Genomic DNA, 27,864 nt, shown 5'->3' on the forward strand with positions numbered 1-27,864 from the left:
CTATTCCTGCTCCGGCTCCATTTTGACTCGAGGAACCATCGACGTATAATTCCAAGTAAGGCTCTTTCGTGGTTTGCTATTCTTCCTTTGGGCCAATGTCCAAGAGAAAATCCACAAACACTTACCCCTTTTTTATGGTGCGTGATTCGTACTGGATGTCAAAGGAGCTTAATTCAATTGCCCATTTGGTGATCCGACCTGAGATGTCTGGTTTACTGAGAATTGCTTTGATAGGATGTATCAGGGGAACTACTATCCGATGAGCCTCGAAATAGTGTCAGAGTTACCTTTTGGCCTGAATTAGAGCAAGGATGATTTTTTCTGCCATTAAGTACCTGCTTTCTGCATCAGTCATGGCCTTGCTGGAATAAAAGACCGGGTGTTGCTTTTTTCCCACTTCTCTTACTAAGGCTGAGCTGGTTGCTGACTGAGATACTGCTAGGTAGAGGTATAATGGCTCTTCGGGTTCTGGAGGAGATAGAATTGGGGGACTTGTTATGTATTCCTTGAGTTTTACGAGAGCTTCTCTCTACTCTGCCTCCCAGATATCTCCTTTTCTAGCTCTGATTGCGTCGAAGAACAGTTTGCACTTGTCTGATAGTCTGGATATAAAACGACTAAGAGCCGCTACTCTCCTAGTGAGGATTTGGACTTCCCTCACGGTTCGTGGCTCTTGACTTTGTAGTAATTTTGTCAACTGAGTGGGACTTGCCTCTATTCCCCTTTTGCTCACTTGGTGACCGAGGAACTGTCCCGAGGACACTCCGAATGAACATTTTGCTGGGTTTAACATCATTCTATGTTCCTTGAGAGTATCAAACACATCCTGTAGGTGTTGCCGATGATCTTTCTTAAATTTACTTTTCACAACCATATGATCTATGTAAGCTTCGACTGTTCGGCCGATCTGTTCTTCGAACATTTTGTTGATCAGCCTCTGATAAGTTGCTCCTGCATTTTTTAACCCGAAAGGCATTACCTTGTAGTAATGGGTCCCCCATTCGGTGATGAAAGAAGTCTTTTCTTCTTCCGAAGGGTTCATCAGGATTTGGTTGTAGCCCGAGTAAGTATCAAGGAAAGTCAGTTTTTTATATCCGGTCATAGCATCTACCATCTGATCGATCTTGGGGAGTGGGAAGCTATCTTTTGGGCACGCTTTGTTTAGGTTGGTGAAGTCAATGTATACTCGCCATTTACCATTCTTTTTCTGGACAACTACCACGTTTGACAACCATTGAGGATACTGGACTTCTCTGACGAACCCTGCTTCTAAAACTCGATTGACTTCTTCGGTAATAATTTTATTCCTTTCGGGGGCAAACCTTCTTTGCTTTTGTTTCACCGGATGGTGGCTGGGGTCCACATTCAGGCTGTGACAAGGCATCCGTGGGTTAATTCCCGGCATGTCCCACTGATTCCAAGCGAAGATGTCTGCGTTCTTCCTTAGGATTTCTGCAAGCTCCTCCTTCTCCTAAGCTAACAGGAGAGTCCCTATGTAGGTCGGCTTGCGCTCGTCCCCTGCAACTATCTGCATAGCTTCTAGGGGTTTTACAGTAAGATGCTCTTCTTCCGGTTCCTCCGTTTCTTTTGGAGGGGAAGAGCTCGGTAATTGCTATTTCAGCAATTTCTTGCCCTTATCGGAAGGATAAACCGTCGTGTGGTAGCACTCCTTTGCTGTTACCTGGTCCCCCCAGATATCGATGACCTCTTGACCATTCGGGCTTATACATCTCATGACTTGGTGCAGGGTTGATGGGACTCCTTCCATGAGGTGGATCCATCCTCGACCCATTAGCAAATTGTAGGTCGGGTGAATATCCACAATCACGAAGTTCTCTTTCAGAGATCTTTTAGCAGTAGTGACTAATAGTGTGATCACACCTATGGGCTCCACTATTCTTTTATATAATCCTACCAAAGGGCTTTTAGTGGGACGAATCTGGTCTGTGGCCAATTTTAACTGATTGAATGTCCACTTTGTCATGATATTAGCGCTACTGCCGGGGTCAATCAGTACTTGTCTGACCAGACAGTTGGCCACTAGTATACTAACTACTAATGGGTCTTCGTGTGGGTGTTACACCCTTCTGAGATCGCCTTTACAAAAAGAAACTTATGCTGGATTGGGTTTGCAGTCGACGGTATTGATTTCCCTAATCCTCTGCAGCTTATGGGCTTGTTTGAGCTAGATCCTATAGGAATTTCCCGATTGCTCGTCTTCTTCCAGACGGCCATGAATTGTGTTGATTACCCAGACAGGATGGTTCTCTACCACGGCTTTTGAAATTGCCCGGGCTCGATCTTGCTGCCTTTGTTGCCCCGGGGTAATAAAGTATTTAGTTAACTCGCCTTTGGCTATTAACGTTTCCACCTGTCTTCTCAATCTCTTACAATTATTGGTTAGGTGACAAAAATCACTATGGAATGCACAGTGTTTATTCTGGTTTCTTTGCTCCATTGGCTATCTGATTGGTGGTGGGATCTGGAAGATGTTTCTTGCCTTGGTCTCTTGGTACAGTCTGGCCAGTGTTACTTTGAGCGGTATGACTCTTTCGGTTGTTCGGGATTTCTTTTCAGGGGCTCATCCCTCAATAGCCGGGGGTTCCCGATGGGTCCTCAGGGTGCTCAATTGCTCATTCAGCCGATTCTCTACTGTGACCAGTGTTGATCTCTACTGTTTAGTTACTTCATTTTCTTCAAGTCTGATGTAGTTTTGTGCTCGCGAATTCGGCTCCGACATGTTAGTTGGGGTCTTTTTCACCAGAGAAGAATGGAAACGTGAGCCTTACACCATGGCTATCTTGAACACTTCTATGGCTGTGTCTTGATTGCAATCTGGTATTCCAGAAGACTCCATGTTGAATCGGGTGAGGAAGGTTTACAGGCCTTCTCCCTTCATCTGCCAAATCGTAAAGAGACTAGCAATGGTTTTCTTTTATTTTTTATTTCCACAATACTGGGCCAAGAATGCGACACATAGTGACTCGAAGTTTGGGATTGACTTGCACAGGCGATTCTTGAACCACTCTAGGGCCACCCTCGTCAGGCTGGATGGAAATATTTTGCACATGAATAGAAATATTTTCCTAAGTATAGTGGTTGAGGTGCTGGAGGGGATCTCCAGTCCCATTGAATTTAATGAACTTGGGCATTGTGATTTTTTTGGGTCTTGCAACCTGTTCTATCTCATCTGTGAAAGGGGTTTTCACTATTGATGCAGTGAATTCTCTCGCCTTGTCTTCGGGCATTTGGGCCTTCAGCCCTTTGATTCGTTCGTCCATTTTTTTCTGGAGCCTGGTGATGAATTCGTTCCCCGAAGACGGCTGATCAACTACTGGGGTCCATACTTCTTTTCTACCTGAATTCGCGTTATCTGATGGATGGGCTTTGGTGGCTCGAGGCCCCCTAATATTGGAGTTCCCTAAGGTGTGGGATTGAGTTGCGGCATTGTGGATGTCCTTTAGCGTTCCATTGAGCTATTAGCATGGAGCCTTCTGTTGGTGAGGTGGATTATCATTGCCTAGCTCCGTAAAAGGATCTTCGTTCTGACGTTCGAGCCGAGGGTCGTTCGGCTATTCATTCCGCCAAGCGTTGCCTCAGAGTCTTTTAATTTTTCTGCGTAGAGTACTAATTTGTGCCACGCTGGTTTCTTGAGCCTGCCTTAGTATATTGATCTGCTCAGCGCTGATTTCATTTGCTTGTTGCAGGACTTCTAGTTGTGCTTGCATTTCTTCGCGTATCTTCTGCATGGTTTCCTATTGCTGCGGTTGAATAGTGTCTAGCTCTGTTGCCATTCTGGATTGATGTAGTATGCAAGGAATAAGGAATGGACTTTTTGTATGGAGTTTCCCACAAACGGCGCCAAAGTGTGGGTGCAATTTTTTACACCCGAACACTTAAAGAGATCAATTATGGAGAGCACACAGAAAAAATCAAGAAGGGAACAAGCAAATATTTGAGATAGTACTAATATTCAGAGTTCGATACTCTTCACCTTTGTTCAATCTCTATTTATAAATATTTTTGCTTAGGAATTTACATGAAGCCTTTTCTTGGCTTTTATTCCTAAACGTGGGTAATTTATGCCTACAGATCATGTATTCGATATTATTGCGGGTGTTATGGAGTTTAGGCCTTGTCAAGATTAGGCCTATTCATTCTGCCTTTGTTTTAAGTAGGCCTTCATTCGCTGGGCTTATGGTTGATTATGGGCTTCTAGCTTTTTTAACTTGGTTATGGGCTGCCTTTTACTGCCACGTTGTGTTTTGCGATTGGTGTGATTTTTTTTCCCTCCACAGAAAGTTCTTAAATTCTTAGATAGATCGTGAGCCCGCATGGAGGCAATTAACTTTTCTTTGCATGTTGTTGAAAGCATGGGAGTATGGGATCATCATATGTGGAGGATGTTTGATTATTGATTTGTTGCGGAGGGGAAATGATTGTTACTTGCTTGTTTCTTATTTTTGTTTTGTTTGTTCATGCATGGTCATAGGTCATTAAATCCTACCCTTGTCCCACTTAATTTCCATCTTGAATCGGTTGTTCATAATCCTAGGGAAAGAGGTAGTTCTCATCACTCCATTTCATCAATGGACGAGCAAAATGACGACCATGTGGAGAACCTTGGTCACATAGACCAACCAGGCATCCTCCACCCTAATGTGCGTCATGATAACATTCAAGTACCATTAGGCATGCCTAAACCATTCATTCCACCACAATAACAAGGCCAAATTCCATTGGGAATGCCTCGGCCAATTTTTGCTCCACCACCTCCCACTATGCAAGGTCATCAAGGTGTTCATGTAGCACCACCGGTTGTGAATCCTCCCATTGCTTTGCGTGATCATTATATGCCGAAGGAATATAATGCACCTACATGCATTCAATTGCCCTCATTTAGAGTACATCACTATGAAATCAAATCACAAACCATTCAAATGCTTCCTAACTATCATGGACTTCCAAGTGAAGAACCTTACAAGTATTTGGATGAGTTTCTTGAAATGTGTTCCACCGTGAAATACACGGACATGCTAGAAGAAGTGTTAATACTCAAACTTTTTCCTTTTACCCTTAAGGATAAGGTAAAATATTGGTTCAACAATCTTAGGCCTTTTTAAATAATTTCTTGGGCAGAAATGCAACAAGAGTTCTTGAAGAAGTATTATCCGGTTTCGAAGACCAATGCAATGAGAACTTCAATTCGGGAATTTTCTCAAGGGGAAGGGGAATTGTTTCACGAGGCATGGGAGTGCCTCAATGACTTGCTTAGGAAGTGTGCACATCATGACATTCCTAAATGGCAATTAGTGCAATTTTTTTTTGAAAGTTTGTTAGATAATTTTAAGGGTATGGTTGATGTTTCAATTGGTGGTTCTTATTTTGATAGACATGAGGATGATGTGTGGCATCTATATGAGAGCATGAGTGAGAATTCAATACATAGATCTTGTTTTCTAAGAATGGTAAAAATCTAGGTGGAAGGAAGAATATCGGCTTATATCAAGTTGATAATTCAAATAATATAGCCGCCAAGGTGAAATCTTTATCTCAAAGGTTTGATCAATCAAAATTTAGCAAATCAAGTGTCTTCCTCCCCTAATCATGTTCATCATGCATCTAATGAATCTTGCATGACTTGTTCTAGTGTCTTACATTTTACTTCCAATTGTTCACATGGACATGTGCAAAATGAGCATCATGAACAAGTGAATGCTGTATTTGTTAACTAAGGGAATAATCCCTATGGCTTACATTACAATACCGGGTGGAGGAACCATCCAAACTTCTCTTGGAAAAGCCAATGGAAAGGCTCAAACCTTCTCCAAGGTGGTTTTCAAAGCAAGTATGTTCTGCCCCCAATGCAAGGCCAAGGTTCCCAAAGTTATAGATCATTTTTTCAATCACATGGAAATCAATTTTCTAATTCTGATTTTTCTAATCAATCATCTTATTCTCAAGGAAATTCTAGAAGTCTTGCTTTTGAGGAGAAAGTGTTGACTGCTTTGGGTACTCTAGAGGCAAACACTTAATTGCTTCATTCCCATTCTCAATCCATTGTTAAGCTAGAAACCCAAGTCAAGCAAATAACTAGTATCTTGAATGCTAGAGAGAAAGGGAAGATGCCTTTAAATGCCCCACCAAAGCAACAATTTGTTGTGGAAACCAATTCCTTATCGGAAGGTCACACAATTGAACATGTTAATGCAATGACGACCTTGAGAAGTGGGAAAATGTGATACCCCTCGGATCTGAGACACGGGTTAATCAGGCTCAGACCCAAACCCGAGGGAATATCAAAGAATTAAAGTATTTTAAATCAAACTCAAAATAGAAAAATAAAGAATTTAAATATAAAATCCTCCAATGATAAATAATAAATTAATCCTCCAAAAACCTTCAAGGTTACAACTTGGGAATCCAACTAGTGGACCCCTAAACCAAACTCCAACTGAAACTGAGTAATTGAAAGTAAAGATATTCCAAAACTAAAGCATGAAGTGAAATCCTATGTCATCGGTAGAATGAATGAGAGTCTCTGCTTAGCATGATCAAGCTTGAGACTGGAACCGTCTGATACCTGAAAAAAATAATAAAGGAGTGGGTCAGGCCCACGAGCAAGTTCTAATCTAACCGCAATCCATACAGTGACCCGATACGTAGATACACCGTAGACACCTCACAATATCTGTCTAGTCCATGCATATAAATATATCCACACTAAGGGACATTCACTGGTCTATAATAGGGGTCTCAACCTGAATAGAAGGCAACAGGCAAAAACGCACCCAAAGGTGGGCATGAGTACCTAGACCTAATAGGGTATACCTTAACCTATTATAACCAGCTATGCATCCATTGCATATACGCACCCTAACCAACGAGTCTGAGACTCAAGCTCATCTCATGGTACCATAAACATATATATAAAGTTCGTCCAAACCAGGGTATGTAGTTCAATTATTTATCGAACTGACATACAATAACAAATTAGCTAGTCACTCAACTTATTCCGTTGATATGACTTAACCATCATCCATTAATCCAGGAAGCCACTCAACTTAGTTGCAGTTGATTTGACTTAAACATAATTAGGATTCAATATTTATAAATCCATTCCTTTAAATCGTAAGGTTAGGTTTAGCGTTTTGAGCTAAACCGTCCCTAGTATGTCACCGTCCCATACCGGTGCATACAATCCTCCATATCCTTGTAAATTACATCATATATATAACAGTTTAGTAATTTACAATCCAAAACTAATATCCAAATAATTACATAAAGAAGATTAAAAATCTAGCAATTAAAATCCGGTATTAATCCATGTAATTGCATCAAAGAATTTAATATTCTAACAATTAACATCCAGAACATGCATAGTTCCAATTTAATATAACAATGACTCTATCATGTATTTTAAATAAGTTTTATAATCATATTATAGTCCAATAAATCACTAAATTAATTTAAGCAATTTAGTTCCTTCCATCCGGTAACAGCGTACTAAGTTATATACTTATCTTCTGTTTTATCTTTTAGCACAGAGCCACACACTATGCCACAAGTCCAATTTATTAATTACAAGACTTCACAGTGCATTTAAAATAAATTTAGAATCATTTTATAGCACCCTAAACTGTCAGATGAAAACTAATCAGTAAATCTCTTTTCAGTCGTTAACCGTACGCAAAGTTGTCAAATAGCGTACTGTTAATTCTATTAAAACTAAGGGGTAAATTTATGCAATTCAAGACCTTAGTTACATGTTAAACTAATTATTTAAAAACCCATTAAATTTCTAAAACTGATCAAGAACCCCAAGTGCCCAAACAGTACCTGAAAAGTCACTATACGCACAAAATAATGAAAGAGCTTGCTCTAGAAAAATTGAGCAGGCTCAATGCAGCATAGAGCCAGCTCTAAACCACCTTGGAGCCAGCTCTAAATAGGTGGGAGCCGGCTCTTGACATTCCAGAGCTGGCTCTCTCCCCCCCTGTGAGCTATCTCTCTGTTCCAGCTTCGTTTGCTCCGTTTCTGACCTCTGCTTCAACTCCGGCCAGCTGTAATCTTTCTATTTGGTTTCTAAAACTAATCTTAGGTGTCATATTAATATCCAGTAGCATCCCAATGGCTTGATAATAACAATTAAAATCAATTACAGAGATTAAATTTGCTACCAAACTATCACGCGTTAAGAACAAAACTGAAACTATAGTTCTATTCCAACCCCTCTGTTCCTCTTCACAAACTGATCTTAGGAGTCTTATATCATCCCATTAACATCCCCATGGTTTGTTTACAGAAGATAAAAGTAAGAATAGTAATTAAAATCATAATAGATTTTAGCATGCTTTAATGAACAGAACTGGGAGCAACTATACACAAACTGTAAACAAATTTGAATTTAAGGCAAACAGATCATCAACAAAGCATATATTAAACATGTAAGTTTCAATTACTAATTAGTTAAACCCTAAAGACTATCTAGGTGCACAAAACACAGGCCAACGGGAGAGAGGAAGAAGAGAACTTGCCTGTGATTTCAGTTATGAAATCCTGGCGTCGTGTCCACTATTTCGGCAACACTGAACTATTGTCAAGCCTCCTAGTACTCCGAGAGAATTCACCACAATCATTCCTTGTTCCTTTTTGATTTCCTCCTTGCCAATCCTTACAATGCTCAGTTCTTCTACCCTCTGTTTTTACATAACAACTCTACGTGTATGTGCTATATGATATAACGTAAACCCTAGGCTTAAAGCATAATGGTGTATTTATAGGCATAATACTAAAACCCTAATCCTTGTCATAAAAGAGATAGAGCCCTAAACTTAATCCTAGTCGGCCCATAACAAAACCTATGATTCAATTCTATGTCGGCTACACCAGACGACGTCCTTAAGTTAATAACCTAATATTAACATTACCATAAATATATTACAAGAAATAAAATAAAACAGTGAATGAAACAAAAATATAATATCATTAACAATTTAATTCAAATACCATTTAATAACCTAACCATTCAATTAATCAATTAAACACACCAAATTAATAAACAAAGGAAAGTAATAAATTAAACACCCAGAATAACCAATTAAACAAATAATTAACAATTAAGCGAATAAAAATCCAATAAAATAATTTGTAACGACCCACTCCACCATATGGTATGATTTTGTCCACTTTGGGCCTGAGCCCGCACGGTTTTGCTCTTGGGCTTTACCCCAAATGGCCTCATACCAATTAGAGATGACACACTTACATATATGCACTTCACCTTTCCTCTACCCAGGCGATGTGGGACTGTGCACCCGTAGCTCGCCAGTGTGGTAGCCTGTCAGTGTCTCTCGCACTCGCCCACGGCACACCCGCCTACAAGGTCATCACAATCCACCCCCCTTGGAGGCCCGATGTCCTCGTCGGCACACTTCCGGCTGGGTCAGGCTCTGATACCATTTGTAATGACCCACTCCACCATATGGTATGATATTGTCCACTTTGGGCCTGAGCCCGCACGGTTTTTGCTCTTGGGCTTTACCCCAAATGGCCTAATACCAATTGGAGATAACACACTTACATATATGCATTTCATTTTGGGATTGTGCACCTGTAGCTCGCCAGTGTGGTAGTCTGTTAGTGTCTCTCGCACCCGCCCACGGCACACCCGCCCACAAGGTCATCATAGAAAATTATTGACAACCAAGTTGGTGTCCAAAATGAAGAGAGTGAACCGATGCAACCGAAAGTTGACACCCGTCCTGTTTCACATTTTATTCCTTCTTCATTGCATGAGCATGATCATCTTGTTGAGAAAGTTGTGAAAAATGATTTGAACAATGATTTGAAAACTTTTTGTGTTGAAAGTGATTTAAAGAAAGATTTTGAAAAGGTTTTTGAGCTAAAGGCTCGATTTCTGGATGCCTTGAAAGTATATATTTCTATTGAAAAACAAAAGACCAAAGTGAATAAAATCATTGAAGTGTTTAGGTAAGTGAAGATCCATCTTCTGCTCTTGGATGCAATCAAACAAATTCCGGCCCATGCCAAATTCTTGAAAGATTTTTGCACCTAAAAGAGGAAGAACAAAAGCCAAGCACCAAAGAAAGTGGTCTTGACTGAGCAAGTGAGCTCTATTTTGCAACACAACACTCTCCCAAAATTTAAGGACCCCGGTTCACCTACCATTTCTTGCATCATTGGTGACCATGTCATTAATCGGGCTCTTTTAGATTTATGTGCAAGTGTTAACCTTCTTCCGTACTCAGTATATGTTAAATTGGGCTTAGGAGACTTAAAACCGGCTTCAGTAGTTTTGTAACTTGCTGACCAATCCATCAAAAAGCCCCGGGGTATTATTGAGGATGTTTTGATCAAGATTGATAAGTTCTTTTTCCCGGTCGATTTCATAGTCATTGACATGGAACCGGTTCAGAATCCCAAGAGCCAAATTCCCATTATCCTTGGCCGTCCTTTCTTGGCAACCGTAAATGCCAACATAAATTATAGGACGGGGATAATGAAAATCTCATTTGGCCACATGAAAGTGAAGTTGAACATCTTTAACCTAATCGCGAATTCAATAGATAAGTATGAAGAAGCATGTGTTGTGGAAAAGTGTATTGACAATGAACTTGAAAAACATGAGTTTTTGCTTGAAGATGGAATTTCAAATAGTTTGCCTTCAAAAAGGACTCCTAAAAATGTTGCTTTGAAAGCTAGTGTTGAAAGGGCATGGAAGCCCAAGAATTGTATAGACCAAGGACCGTTAATCTCCTTTGATTCAAATCTAACAAGTTGCTTAGGGAACAATTTGTTGGGGGGAATTTAAAGTGCTTTTCACCCCGTCAAGGAGGGGATGCGCAACAAGATTTTTGATTCGGGCTAAAAGAGCCCAACGTCTCGCTAGAGACGTTAAAGACTAGTGCTTCGTAGGGTTTACAACCCTATTCCTCCCTCATTTCTATTTTACCTTTCATTTTTTGCGTCATCTAGATATGTTCTGGGTTTATACACATTGTCAAGGACTTTGATTGAGAATACTTGCACTTTCAGCTTCGAATTAGACATTTTGTGTTTATTCGATCAATCTGAGAAGAAGTTAGATCGATCGAACATTCATCTCTGCATCCGATCCCCTGGGATAATCCCTACTCACCCTAGCTATATCAGTAGTTAGAGGTAGTAGTGGCACTTTATAAATTTAAACTTGGCCACACTTCATTGCAATTTGGTTGCTTTGGCAAGCAACACACCAAGTTTTCGCGCCGTTGATTAATGAAGTTTTGAAAAGTTTTGGCAAGTTTTATTTATTTATTTATTTATTTATTTTTGGGCGTGAGGTGTGCAAATGAAAATTGATGGTATGAGAGCGACAACACCAAAACTGATGTACCGGCTACCACCACCTCCTACCACCTCCTATCATCATCATTTTCTTCTTTAATAATTCCACTAAAGCTTAATTTCAGCTTAAACACAATTGGCTCATCTCAAAAGACGAACCAGGAAGCGAACACGATTAAGAAACGAATTACCGATATTGACGTATGGGGTGTTAGTGATTTTGTGGAATAGTGGTTTAGTGCAGTTAGAGTTGTAGATGTAGGTGATGTTCGGGTCTGGTCATAAAAATGAGGAGTAAAACAGAAAGAAGACCTTATCTCTTTGGTGTGCTGTCAATCTCCCATTGGTTGTTGAGATTTTATTTGTCATGTCAGCAAGTTACTATTATAATATTTGAAATTGCACACTTTTATAGTAAGGGCGAAAGTATCTTTTGACTTTTTCAGTGACCTGATGGAATAAATTGCAACAAAATAATAGTTTAGGGGGTTTCTTGTAGTTTAAGGGAGTTCTTGCATTTTACCCTATTTCTTCTCTAACTTTTTAATTTGCAAAAAACAAATGGAGAAAGCAAAACATTTCGCTTTCATTGCAAAAGCCCATTTTTCCTTTAAATTTAGTAATATCTATGTTTAGAGATCAGTTGTTCGAGGGTATTAAATGTTGGAAACGGAGGCATACAAAACACATATTTTGGATGAAGTTTGAAGTAGTTCTGCTAAGAATTTTTTTTGCGGATCTATAGACGAACACGTTCCTCTCCGTAAAGAGATGAATGTTGTATATGTACTTTCTCAAATCTGTTTCCAGGCGAATGAGAAATTAGTTCCAAAGTGAGATGTTTGATAAGCTTCAATGGGTTTGCAAAATGTGGGAAGCGCTTGTGCCACATGAAAAAAATGTTAAAACCATTTGAAATTTAAATAAGCCAAGTATGGGATTTGGGTTTGGGCCAAGGGAACCCAAGTTTTTAAGAGGGGGAGGACCTAGGCAAGCTTGGGTCCAAACCATCTATCACACACACACGTGCCCCTCCCGTGTTTTGGCTTGTTTATAAAATTTGTTTAATTTTTTATTAAACAAAATTGGGCCTGTGTTGGATTATAATCTTTGTTTGCCCTATTCAGAATTCAGATGGGCATAAGTGGGCCTGTTTGCTTGGCTTATTCAGACTGGTATTTAAATTGAAAACTAATTTTCAAATTTTTCCAAAAGGGTTGCACCCATTCTAATTTAAACTTAACTACTAACAATTTGCATTGAACCATCACATCCCATGCAAGTGATGGTTCGGGGCACCCGAAAAGGGACCTTGATTCCTATACAAACTCCCCTTGGGTTCATTTCTAAAGCACACCAATTTAGAAATCTTCTTTCCATTTATGAATTCTTTTCTTCCTTCTCTCTTCTTATGGGTTCGAGCTTTAGTCTATGGGTTCGAGTCTTAGTTAGTGACTTCGAGTTCGAGTTCGAGTCAGAGAGTACTACACTGAGCCGGTTTGCCTATTTCTTCGGTTTACAATGCTACTACCGAAGGAAGACAAGTCATGTATCATAGGAGATAGACGCCACTGAGTCCGTTAGCACCATATCGAGGAAAATCTGTCTTAAAGACATAGAATCAAATTCCAGCCTCGACTTATAAATCAGGTTCTTTTAATTTTATAGTTTTATCTTATTTCATATATATAACTATATTTTATAAAAAATTATATATATATATATATATATATATATTATTTTTTATAATATTAATTACATATATATATAATATTTTTGGATAATATTTAAATAGTAATACTATAGTATATGGTAAACTTAGACCATATATTGGACAACAATCTTAAGACAGATTCTACTTAAACTATAGTTTAATTATTTAAATATTATTCTTGTTGTTATATTGTTATAAATTGACTTGTGGTCTGTATATTTATTATATTTAGACGAATGGCAAGTACAAGTGCTACTATGCCTAATGTTCCTGTCAGTCATGGGTAGAAGCCTAAAAAATTTGATAGGGCGAAGTTTGAAAGGTGACAACAGAAAATGATGTTCTACCTTACAACTCTGAATCTGAGCAAGTTCTTAATTGAGACTGTTCCAGTGCTAAAAAAAGGTGAGACTGACATTACAAAGCTAGGAGCTATTGATGTATGAAAGCATGGAGACTTCCTATGCAAGAACTACATCCTCAATGGATTGGACAACACTTTATATAATGTGTAGTACAGTTCAATAAATACTGTTAAAGAGCTATAGGAGTCACTAGATAAGAAGTATAAAACAGAGGATGCTGGCTTGAAGAAATTCGTGGTCGGACGATTTCTGGACTTCAAAATGGTAAACTCCAAGATTGTCATAAGCCAAGTGTAAGAGCTCTAATTAATCCTACATGAGATACATGCTGAGAAGATGACTTTAAGTGAATCTTTTCAAGTGGCTTCAATCATTGAAAAATTGCCGTTTACTTGGAAATATTTCAAAAATTACTTAAAGTATAAACACAAAGAAATGGGGCTCGAAGACTTGATTGTCAAGTTAAGGATTTAAGAAGATAACCATACATCTAAAAAGAAAGTTGGGAATTCTTCAATGTTGTCAAAGGCAAATGTAGTGGAAGCTGGGCAGAAAAATAAGAAGTGGAAGTACTTTAGAGAAGGTCCCAACTAAGGAAATTACGAGAGGTTTAACGAGAAGTGCTACATATATGGCAAGCTAAGACACCGAGCTAAAGACTATCGGAGCTACAAAACACAACATAACTCTAAGAAAAAGATCACTGAGGTGCACATTGTCGAGGAAGATAAACTGATAGCTGATGTGTCAGAGCTAAATCTTTCAAGTGTGGTTTCTGAAATCAACCTTGTGAGCAACAATAGAGAATGATGGGTGGACATAGGGGCTACTCATCATGTTTGCTCAGAAAAGAGGATGTTCACTACCTATGAAGCTATAAATAATAAAGAACTACTTTACATGGGGAATTTTTCTACTACAAAGGTTGAACGATAAGGAAAGATTAAGCTGCTAATGACCTCGGGGAAAGAGCTCACTCTGAATAATATGCTACATGTAACAGACATCGGGAAGAACTTGGTTTCTGGATCACTTCTAAGCAAGAATGGGATTAAGCTGGTCTTTGTATCTGATAAGTTTGTGCTTACTAAGAATAGGGTGTATGTGGGCAAAGGGTACCTAAGTAATGGATTATTCAAATTCAATGCAATGACTGTTATACCTAAAGCTATTAATAATAATAAAGCTAAGACTTCTACTTATATGATTGAGTCATCTGATGTATGGCATGGTAGGTTAGTGTAATTCCCCTAATGTTAAAAGGATAGTCTCAGTATTTATTTATTTTTTTAATTGTATTTTTAATTTTTCAATTGATTATTTGGCTAATTGCTTATGTGTTGAATTGGTTTAAGTGTTACTTGATTTATTGGCTATTTGTCTATGTGTTATTTGTATTATTTGTTTAATTAAATAGTGTGCGTAAATGACCTTAATTAATTATAATTTTATTTGGTAGACTAAATATTTTTTCTATTTTTAGTTTAAAAGGATGGATATGGATAGTAGTAATGGACCAACCAATTGGATCGCATAGACTACTTGGATAGGAGGTGTAATGGATACGAATATTTACCCCACGGATAGTTATACATATATATATGGGTATATATGTATATAAGATTATTATATTTATTAGTATTAAAATAGTAATATTAATAACTATAGTCAGTTTTTATATATATAGTTATAAAATATATAGTGTATTTATATATATATATATCAAGTACAGATTAAATATTTTATATATATATATATATATATATATATATATATATATATTCTATTTTGCTTTTAATTTTCCTTGTTATCAGACTTGTATTACAATTGGGATTAGGGTTAAATTTTATAGCCTATATATATATATATTACTGTAGGTATGTAGAAGGGGCTGTGATAATATATTACGTGATATATATTTAGAGAAAAAAGGGTTACAAAGAGGAATGAAAGAGGAAAATTGATAGAGAAAGAGAGGCTTGGCCAAGGGAGTCCAAGGCCAAACGTAAGGAGAAGAGAAGAGGATTTTATGGTGTATAACCAGGAACAACAAGGAGGTTGACGGCAGCTAAAGGTAACCAGAAATCAGAGGAAGAATGAGGTTTAAGGTTTCAATTAGAAATCCTTAAAGGCAAGTTCTTCTTCTATCTCTTTCCCTCAAATCACGTGTTCTATACATGCTTAGAACAACTTCAGGATAATTAATTGGAATTAATAAACTTGTTTTCATACTTAGGAGATTAAACGTAGTGTATGATTTAATTGTTATGGGTTTTCATGTAATTTAGGTGGAGATTAAATGATTTTAATCATATATTGGCTGCTTAAAACCATTCTAGCAATTTGGGTGGAGATTAAATGATTTTAATCATGTATTTGGTGCATAATATGATCATGGATATATCTGTTTTCTATTATGCTTATTACTGGATTTATTTGATGTATTATTATTTATGTTGCATTATTTATTTGATTATATGGTTTAATGCACCAGTATATGATGGTGGCATTTTAGGGACGGATTAACCAAGGCATTCTAGCTAGGGATGGATTAACCAAAAAAGTTAAGTCCTACCTATTCAAATTAATTAAGGAATGGATTAACTAAAAAGTTAAGTCCTACCTATTTCATGTCAGGCCACTGTATTAGTTGGATGACATGGTTGGATAGTTTACTTTATGTCTGGATATAATAGATTATATATATATATAGATATGTGCCATGATATGAGCTTGAGTCTCAGGATTAGTGGTTAGGTTGTGTATATGTAATGGGATGTCTAGCTGGATATAGTGGTTTGTTGTGTACCCTGGTAGGTCTAGGTACTCATGCCCATTATATGTGCGTTTTGCATGTTGCCTACTATTCAGGTTGAGGTCGCCCTATACTCCAGTGAGAGTCCTTTCAGCATATATATATATATATACGGACGACTTAGTTATTGTTGAGTTGACTATGATGTATATGTGTATCGGGTCTCTGTTTGGAATGTAGTAGAGTAGAACTTGTTTGTGGGTCTGACTCACTATTATTTTTCAGGTATTCGTCAAGTGTAGAGATGGTTCGTGCTGAGTAAAGACCAGTTTACTTCACTCTTTCAATTTTACATAGGAGTTTCAGTTATGTTTTAGTTTTCAGATGTGGACAGTTGTTGCTATTACTTTTCAGTTTTGGTTTTCTAGGAGTCCATACAGTATGGATTCCCGAGTTATATTACTAGAGGATTAATTGTATAAGAAGAATTAATTAATGGAAATTTATTTTCAGGATTTAAAAATTGGATTATCATTTTAGTTTTCATTTCAGCATTTTTATCTATTCTTATTTATTCTTTTGTATTCTGTATTTGTTTATTGCCAGTTTGTTTTTGATATCCCCGTGCTTTCAGGTGTGGGCCTGGCCAACCTATACGTGAAAATATGGGGGTATCACAGTTAGGACATGTTAATTATGATACGATTCGTAAATTAATTAATATGGATTCTATACCTAAAGTTAGTAGTGATTTAAAAAAACAAATGTCAAACATGTGTAGAAGCAAAACTGATTAAAATCTCATTTCACTCTACATAGTGAAGTACTGAACCTCTATCATTAATTCACAGTGATATTTGTGACTTTAAATCTGTGCTAACCAGAGGTAGAAAAAAGTATTTTTATTACTTTTATTGATAATTGCGGAAGATACTGTTATGTATACTTGCTAAGAAGGAAAGATGATACCTTGAAAATGTTTAAACATTACAAGAATAAGGTTGAGAATCAACTTGGCCGGCAGAAGTATAAAGGTATTTAGAAGTGATATAGGTGGTGAATACGAAACATCATTTGCTAATATTTGTTCAAAACTTGGTATTATTCACCAAATTAACGATCCTTATTCACCTCAACAGAACGGTGTTGCTGAACGCAAAAACCGTACCTTAAAAGAGATGATGAATGCTATGTTGATAAGTTCTGGTTTTACCCAGAATTTGTGGGGGAAGCTTTGCTTTCTGCAAATTATGTTCTCAACAAAATACCTGAAAAGAAAACAAATGCGACACCTTATGAATTATGGAGAGGTCAAAAACCTTCCTATAATTTCTTAAAAGTGTGGGGGTGTCTAGCTAAGGTTGCGGTTCCTACTCTTAAGAAAGTTAAGATAGGACCAAAAACCTTTGATGGTATTTTCATAGACTATGCACATAACAGTAGTACATATCGGTTTCTTGTGCATAAATCAAACATTCTTAACATCGATGTCAATATAATTATTTTAAGGATATATTTCCTTATAAAAATCCTTTTAAAAGAAATCCTGATATTGCTAATAGCAATATATAAGAGAATATAGACTAAGAGTGTATAGATGATGGAAATAAGGATGAAGTTAAACGTAGCAAAAGAGCAAAAATGTCTAAGTCATTTGGTCCTGATTTTCTAACATATATGTATTAGAGAATAAGCCACAAAGTTACAAGGAAGCTATGTCTTCCCCTGAAGCTCCTTTATGGAAAGAAGCTATTAATAGTGAAATTGAATCAATCATACAAAATCATACTTGGGAGCTGGTGGATCTTCCTTCTGGTACTAAACCTTTGGGTATAAGTGGATTTTCAAGAGGAAGATGAAGCTTGATGGTTCAATTGATAAATATAAAGCTAGGCTTGTTGCTAAAGGATACAGGCAAAAGAAAGGCTTGGATTATTTTGATACATATTCACCAGTAACAAGAATAATATCCTTTAGATTGTTACTTGCTATTGCAGCGTTGCAAAATTTAGAAATGCGTCAAATTCATGTTAAGACTGCATTCTTGACTGGTGAATTAGAGGAGGAAATTTATATGGAACAACCTAAAGGTTTTATAGTTCTAGGGAAAGAAAAGAAGGTGTGCAAACTTGTAAAATTCTTACATAGATTAAAATAAGTACCTAAACAATGGCATGAAAAATTTGACAAACTGATGTTATCAAATGATTTTAGAATCAATGAGTGTGATAAATGTGTTTATGTGAAAAACACTCAAAATGTATATGTTATTGTGTGCCAATATGTGGATGATATACTAATAATGTGTAGTAATGATGTTATAATCAAAACTATTAAAAAGATGTTGACCAAACATTTCAATATGAAAGATTTAGGCATAGCTGATGTTATACTAGAAATCAAGATTTCTAGAATATCAGACGATCTAGTATTATCTCAATCTCATTATATTGAGAAAATATTAGAAAAGTTTAATAAAGAAGATAATAGTCTTGTAAAGACTCATATTGATGTAAATCTTCATTTATCGAAAAATACTGGTCCTAGCATATCACAACTTAAGTATTCTCGCATTATATGAAACTTAATGTATTTGATGAATTGCACACGACCAGACATAGCATACTCAGTTAATAAATTGAGTAGATATACGAGTAATCCAGGAAAGAACTATTGGATTGCAATAAACAGGGTTCTAAGATATTTAAGATATACCATAAGTTATGGATTGCATTATTCAAGATATCTAGTGTTACATACTTGAAGGATACAATGATGCTAATTGGATATCAGATACAAAGGATTCTAAATCCACAAGTGGCTATGTATTTATTATTATTGGAGGAGGTGCCATATCTTGGAAATCTTCAAAGCAAACTTGTTTTGCCAGATCAACTATGGAATTTGAATTCATTGATTTAGATAAAACTGGTGAATAAGTTGAGTGGCTTCGTAATTTCTTAGAAGATATTCCAAATTGGCCTAAACCTATGCCTGCTATTTGTATACATTGTGATAGTCAATCAGCAATTAGAAGGGCACAAAGTAATATGTATAATGGTAAGTCTCTACATATACGTCGAAGACATAATACCGTTAGACAATTGCTCTCAAGTGAGATAAATTCAATAGATTATATCAGGTTAAAGGATAATTTAGCGGATCCGTTTACAAAAAGTTTGACAAAAGAGCAAGTGTATAGTTTTATTGAGGGGAATGGGATTAAAACCAAAAGTTAATAAGTCATCTTAATGAAAACTCAATCTAGTTCATTAGAGATTCCAAGATCTAGGTTCAAAGGGACAACATAAATTCTGAATGACTCACCAGAAGTACTGGAAAGATTTAATCTTCTACCCATTTTTATGATGAGATAGTATTACCTACAGTAATGATTAGGAGAAGCTATGCTTTTAATGACTCTTATACATTAAAAATTCAAGTAGGGTATGGTAGGATACTTTTAATAAGAGGTCACCTGTATGAGTGTGAAGTGGGGCCACTTCTAATAAAAACTTCGAAGGCTAAGTTTTCTCGAGCATTCATGAAATACCAGGAGTTATTCAGGCCATATGAACATGCATAACCATGAGAACCGACTTTGTGCGGGAAGGAACTGTGTGTTTGCTATTGTCTTGGTTTACATCAACGGCTAAACAGTTCAAGACATCATGTTCACTGGTTAGTCAATAAAATCAATAGTAATACACCAGGAAAGGTTCAAGGCCAAAAGTTACCTATCCTGATGCAATAACTTTCCAATAGTACTCTTTCTAGTGTCTGTATTTTCATCATTTGCAACTGACGCAAATTTCCATTCATGTAAGGAGTTATTGGAAATGGGGGCATAGAAAATAGATACTTTGGATGAAATTTGAAGTAGATTCCGCTAAGAGTTTTTTTGCGAATCTATAGACGAACACGTTCCTCTCTGCAAGGAGAGGAATGTGGTATATTTATTTTCTCAAATCCGTTTCCAGGTGAATGAGAAATTAGCTCCAAAGTGAGGTGTTTGATAAGCCTAAATAGGTTTGCAAAATGTGGGAAATGCTTGTCCCATATGGAAAAAAAATGTTGAAACTATTTGGAGTTTAAATAAGCTAAATATGGAATTTGGGTTTGGGCCAAGGGCACCCAAGTTTTTAAGAGGGGGAGGACCTAGGCAAACTTAGGTCTAAACCATTTACCACACACGCACGCACCCCGCCCGCCCGGTCCTGTCCGGGATTGGGATTGGGCTTGGGCTTGGTTATAAAATCTGTTTAATTTTTTACTAAACGAAATTGGGCCTGTGTTGGATTTTAATCTTTGCTGGGCTTATTTAGAATTTAGATGGGCGAAAGTGGGCCTGTTTACTGGGCTTATTCAAATGGGATGGTATTTAAATTAAAAATCAGTTTTCAGTTTTTTCCAAAAGGGTTGCACTCATTCTAATTTTAACTGAACCATTGCATTCAGTTTTAACCATTTGAACTGAACCATCACATCCCATGCAGGTGATCTTTCAAGCCACCCGAAAAGGCTCCTTGATGCCTATAAAAACCCCCATTGGGTTCATTTCCAAAGCACACCAATTTAGAAATCTTCTTTCCATTTCTGAATTCTCTTATTCCTTCTCTCTTTTTGTGTGCTCAAGCATTAGTTTGTGGGTTCGAGCCTTAGTCAGTGAGTTCGAGTCTGAGTTCGAGTTATAGAGTACCATACTGAGCTGGTTCGCCTATTTCTTCGGTTTGCAGTGCTACTACCGAAGGAAGACAAGTTGTTATATCTAGGGAGATAGACGTCACTGAGTCCGTTAGCACCATAGCGGGCGAATCTGTCTTAAAGATATAGAATCAAATTCTAGCCTCGACTTATAATCAGGTTTTTTAAATTTTATAGTTTTATTTTATTTTATATATATATAACTATATTTTGTAAGAAGATATGTATATATATATATAATTATTGTTATAAAATAATAACAATATGGTATCAGAGCCATCTGGTGGTGATTAAGCCCATTTAACCTTTCTTCATTTCTGTTTCCGGACTTGGATCCTGTTTAGGCTAGGTGTGCCACTTTGGGTTGGTCGGACGGACGGTCATTTAGGTAAGGTTCAATGAGTTTTTTCAACCGTAGCATGTCTTCGACATCGTCAGCTCCTCTTGGAGGAAGAGTGATAGTTAACCAAGAAGAACAGCATATTGATAATGGTCAGAATGATCAGTGGGATACTTGGAATATACCCAAGGTTCCCATTAGGGATATTTACAAATCTTCGACTTTCAATCTCAAAATAGGATACTCCATCAAAACTGTTGAACAAACTATTTCTCTCAAAAACCCTTTTGAAGTTATCCAACTTTTGCAAAAAAGAGCCATAGTAGAACACAAAAAGAAGTACAAATTCCTACATATAGGGCTTGTCCAAGTTGCAGTTAAACCTCTTACATCAAGGGGACTTAACACTGCTATCATGCTTACTCTAAGGGATTGTAGGCATCTCGATTTTGAAACCTCTTTGTTAGGAGTTTGCCAAACTAGTCTTTTTAATGGCCCACAATACTTCAATTGTTTTCCAACTTATTCAGTAGCTCTTGATCATCCAACAATCCTCCATACTTTAACCCTCAATGTTTCAAGTAGTGGTTACAAAATGATGGATGGAGCCATACCCTTCAATGTTATCTATAGAATCCACTACAAAGTTTATACAACCCAAGTCAGCCCCCATGCTCTTTGTGAGTCTCCCAAAGGAGAAACCCTTCTTCTTCATGCTAGTGACGAAAATTCACAAACTTATGTTCCGAGGACCATCACTTGGAATGAAGTTACCTTCCCAACAGAGTGAACTCTCGAGCATGCAGCTCCTCCTTCAAAGATCGAGCATAAAAGGTTGGAACAAATATCTCAATTTTTTGATGGCACAGTAAAGGTTAGATTTAACTCCAACAGGCCCAATTGACTTACTATCCAAGAAATAGAAAGATCTAGACCTTCTATCCAAGAAATAGAAAGTTCTAGATCCTCTTTTTCTCATGTTACTCCCTCAAACTATTCAAAAGCCCCTTCCCAAAAATTATTTTTAGGAATGCCTATAAGGTATCCAAACCTTGTTGGTGTCAAAAACAAAGAAGTTGCTAACCCGGTTTACCAGGACAATATTAGCATACAGACTGAGGAAGAGGACATCCATCCTCTTCGCAGTACTCCTTTACCTATACAAATTAGTTCTCAAAACAAAGGTCTTCAAAACCCTCCCCTAAATGAAGATCATCATGATTCCCCTCCATCCCCAAATGATTCTCAATTTGAAGATCCCGATCATCAGGTTTATCAGCTCTACATAATAGAAAAGGTTTATGAGATCGATAAAGACTTTTTATGCAAAGATTTCTACTCTGCGATCAATGATTCGAAAAGACAATGGTATTTCCAAACCTTTTCAGCTCAAAAAACCATCCTTATTAGAGAAAAGTGGTATGCTTTCTGCATACAACACCAGTTCTCAGCCCCTTTCTTCACATGGTTTGAAAAATATTGTCTCAACAACAATATTGATTTTCCTTTCTCGACAAACAAATCCTTAAATGTCACAACCAAATCCACCATTACCTAGTAAACATCACGTGGTGAGGCTCTTGAAGCCATCTATCCCCCAGCCGAGGCAATCGAATTCAAGACAAAGGCGTCAGGAACAGTCACACTTACTGCTTCTCCTTTCAAGACAAAGGCAGGCGCCAATGACAATACCACATCCATGACCCATGATGTCCAAAGCATCATGGAACAAAATAACTACACAAACCAACACCTCCAGACACTTGGTGATCAGCTTTCTCGGGTAGAATCCTTGCTTCAGAAAGAACAAATTATCCCCATTCAATCTGATAATGCTCCCCCTTTCATACCCCATGAAATCCCCTTACACTTGTCCAAACAACTATCAAAACGTAATGGCATTGAAGAAGCATAGGACAGGATTAAGCGTATCGAATCCCTTATGACCTCCACAACTACGATTCCTGATACGCCTGACAGACCTCTTAGAGCCATCAATACTCTTGACCAAGAAATTGGTACTGATACTGAAATTGATGAAATTACCGAGGTCTTCCAGAACCAACACGTCAATACTTTAGAACCAACTTCTTCTCGAAATTATTATCCCAGGCCAACTTTCCCTGACCTCTAGATCGAAGAACGAGGCCAGTTTTCCCAAGCTGCTTATCATGGTGGTACCATTTATGAATGGAACATAGATGGCAAAAATGAGTATCACATTCTCAATACACTTCATGAAATGACAATGGTCAGCACTGCTTACAAAACCAAGAATGACTCTTCTGATCATGCTATAGCACAACTCCTTGTAGGAGGATTCACAGGCCAACTCAAAGGATGGTGGGACAACATCCTCACTCTAGATAAACGACAAGCCATTCTTAACTTTGTCAAAATAACTCCTGAAGGAACAATTATCAAAACAGAAGAAGGTGCAGATATAGAATATGCAGTTGTTACTCTCATTTTCTCTATCGCCAAACAGTTCCTCGGTGACCTCTCAATTGTTAGAGACAATACCTCAAAATTCTAGCCAACCTTCAATGTCGCAAACTTCAGGATTTCAGATTGTACAAGGATGTCTTCCTCTCAAAGATCCTCACCAGGACTGATTGTAACCAAGCCTTTTGGAAAGAAAAGTTCATTGCTGGACTCCCCAATCTTTTTGCTGAGAGAATTCGCAAGCATTTCAGATCAAAACACAATGGCCATATTCCTTATGACTCCCTTACCTATGGTGACATCATTAGTACCATCACAGCTGAAGGAATTGCTCTCTGTGCCGATTTCAAACTCCAACAGCAAATCAAGCATGAGAATGCCACTAGCCGAAAAGAATTAGGAACTTTCTGCCAACAATTCGGCTTCAAAAACCTAACCCCTCATTCCAAACGAAAAAGTCACACCCGTTACCGCAAGCCTTTTCCCAAGAGATACGAAAACAGGTCACTGTATAACAAGGGCAAACCCTCATTTGCAGATAAATATCTCTCCTCTGAGAAAAATAGACAGAAAAATGCCCCTCCTCCAAAACATTTTCAAAAGAAACCTGCCACCTCAAAAGCAGATATAAAATGCTTCAAGTGTGGCAAGATAGGTCACTACAAATGCGATTGTAGAGCCAAACAGAAGATCAATGAGCTCGATCTCCCCGAAACCGTCAGGAGCCAACTGATGCAAATTCTTTTAAACTCTTCTGATGACGAATCCGAACATGATATCAATGGTATTCAAGAAGATGACTATCATGCTGATACAGATTTTGATTCTGATTCTTCCAACCCATCTTTGGATGACCAACCTATCAAAACCAAATGCATCTATATGATTACTAAGGACCAAGAATTCATATTGGAACTCATTGACAAAATAGAAGATCTTGATCAACGCAAGGAATGCTTGATTAAATTCACCAACAGCATTGGCCAAAGAAATGAAAAACCTCCCGTTGTTATACCAAATACTTACAACCTTACTAATATCTTTGAAAGATTTGGTACACAACCCCAGATGCCAATTACGATTCAAGATCTCCATAAAGAAATCAAACAAACCAAGCAAGAGATTTCACTCCTAAAGCAAGAGGGCAAGGCTTTAAAAGATTCCACTGCTCATGATATTCTTACCCTCAGAAGCCAAATCCTTTTTCAATAATCCCAGATAGATGCCTTACTACCTAAGTCCTCTGCAAAACTTGAACAACAAGTTTCTGAAAATCCCACCAAGGACAATGAAACTTACATCAACCTTCTGACCCAGATAACATTTCAGAAATGGCATGTTAATCTAAAAATTGTCATCAACAAAGACTATACCATTCATACAGTAGCTCTCATTGACTCCGGTGCTGATCTCAATTGTATCAATGAAGGACTTGTCCCTACGAAATACTTTGAGAAAACCAAAGAACGGCTTCAAGGTGCTAATGGTTCACGACTCACTGTTCAGTACAAGTTAACCAAAGCCCATGTTTGTAATCAGGGTCTTTGTATTAAAACACCTTTCATCCTTGTCAAAGACCTCAATACCCCTGTTATTTTGGGAACTCCATTTATTTCTCTTCTTTACCCGTTCAAAGTTGATAGCCAAGGTATTTCAACAAGTCTAGTTGGATAAGAAATTTGCTTTCCTTTTGCTCATCCTATAGACACCAAGGATCTCAATACCATTAAGGATTCCTGTGTTACTCAAGTCCCTGCTGTTAATAGGATTGAAAGCAAAACAAAGCATTTAGACTTTCTCAAACAAGAACTAATCTTCAAACAGATTGATGAACGACTCAGTCAAAAAAGTCTCCAAGACTTTATTCAAAGGTTCAGATTAAGACTTGAAAGTCAGGTTTGCTCTGATCTCCCAAACGCTTTTTGGCACAGAAGACACCACATTGTTGAATTACCTTATGAAAAATCTTTCAATGAAAAGGATATCTCTACCAAAGCCCGTCCTAGCCAAATGAGTCAAGAACTTCTTAATTACTGTATGAAGGAAGTACAGGAATTATTAAACAAATCCCTCATCCGAAAAAGCCGTTCCCCATGGAGCTGTGCCGCTTTCTATGTCCAAAAGAATGCTGAAATAGAAAGAGGTGTTCCCAAATTAGTTATCAATTGCAAGCCCCTCAATGAAGTTCTTCAATGGATCAGGTATCCCCTGCCCAATAAAAAGGACCTAATCCAACGTCTCGTTCATGCAACCGTTTTTTCAAAGTTTGATCTCAAGTTAGGATTTTGGCAAATCCAAATTGCTGAAAAAGATAGATACAAAACAGCTTTCACGGTTCCTTTTGGCCATTACGAATGGAATGTGATGCCTTTCAGATTAAAAAATGCCCCTTCCGAATTCCAAAAAATTATGAATGATATTTTTATTCATCTTACGAATTTTTCAATTGTTTATATTGATGATATACTAATATTTTTTTTCTTCTATAGATGCTCATTGGAAACATCTCAATGTCTTTGCTCAAACCATCAAGCATAATGGATTAGTCCTTTCTTTATCAAAGTTAACTTTATTTCAGACCAAGATTAGGTTCTTAGGTTTCCAGATCCACCAAGGAACTGTCATCCCAATCAATAGATCCATCCAATTTGCTGATAAATTCCCTGATGAAATTAAAGACAAAACCCAGCTTCAAAGATTTTTAGGGTGCCTAAATTATCTCTCTGAGTTTTTTAAGGATCTTTCCCTTCTTTGTGCTCCACTACGCCAAAGATTAAAAAAGTCCCCTCCCCCATGGTCCGATGAGCATACAAAAATAGTCAGAATCCTTAAAAGGAAAGCAAAAAACCTTCCTTGCCTATCTATTGCTGATCCAGAAGCCTTCAAAATTGTGAAAACTGATGCATCTGAATTAGGATATGGAGGTATCCTAAAACAAAAAACAGGTGACAAGGAACAACTAGTTCAGTTCGCCTTTGGCACATGGAACCAAGCACAACAAAATTACTCTACAGTCAAAAAGGAAATTTTATCTATAGTTTTATGCATTTCAATATTTCAAAGTGACTTACTAAATCAAAATTTTTTGGTTTGTGTTGATTGCTAATCTGCAAAAACTGTTTTAAAGAAAGATGTTCATAACATAGCCTCAAAACAAATTTTTGCTAGATGGCAAGCTATTCTTTCTGTATTTGACTTTGATATTGAATATATAAAAGGAGAAAATAATTCTCTTCCTGATTTTCTCACCAGGGAATTTTTGCAGGGAAAAGTAGGAGCTTAGGGGTGGTTACTATGCCTCCCAAGACAGATAGAGGAGCCTCAGTTGCAAGCACAAAACCCCACAAAACAAAAGATGCATATGCTCAATCATCCTCTTCTCAGAACCCTTCCAAAAAAACCTGGTATGATAAAGTCGAGGAAGATGAAGAAGTTATGTGTGCTAGTCCATCTCCATTAATTACAAACCAGTTTTCAGCCCTAACCACAATTCCCCAACATGTCATAGACATGTCCCCAATCCAGTATGACCCCATCCAAGCATACTTACAATCCCAACAACTAGTTTTTCCTCCCCTTCAAAAAACTTTTGCTGCAATTTCTTTAGCATTAGATAAACAAATTTCCTCAAGATCTGTTTCACAGCAAGTGGTGGTCAACAATCCCACTCTCAAAAAATCTCGTTATTTTCAAAAACCAAATTCATCAACCATTTGTGTGGTTGAAAAAGAACTTTTTAACCAAAACCCAGTTTTACTTTCTCAAAATCATTTTATCAAAAGTTTTCATTATCCAACATCAGATTTTCGGAAAACACAAAATTTTTATGAGTTTATTTTAGTGGACACTGATTCCATCAAAATTCGAACTCATTCAAAACCAGGTGATGAGTCTTTCATTTCTCACACCACATGTACCATTCAAAAAATCCTTACTCCAGCAGCCTGGGGTAAAAACATCAATGCTCCGAGGCAATTTTATCAGCCTCGCAACCCTCAAACTTTCAATTACTGGGACTATCAGGATGCCTGGTACAATACCTTTTATTTCCAAAATTAGGATTATAGCCATTCCTGGCTTATCCTTTTCCAAAAGAATTTCAATCTAAATGTCCCCAGATGGTTCATTGACTGGTGGCATATGTTTGGTCCCTGCCAAGAAATCATCCCTGAAACGGTGTCCAAGGGATTTT

This window comes from Cornus florida, unplaced genomic scaffold (assembly GCF_030987335.1).
Source record: "Cornus florida cultivar Cherokee Brave unplaced genomic scaffold, ASM3098733v1 CherokeeBrave_3.0.0_Hap2_Chr11, whole genome shotgun sequence".
Classification (NCBI taxonomy): Eukaryota; Viridiplantae; Streptophyta; class Magnoliopsida; order Cornales; family Cornaceae; genus Cornus; species Cornus florida.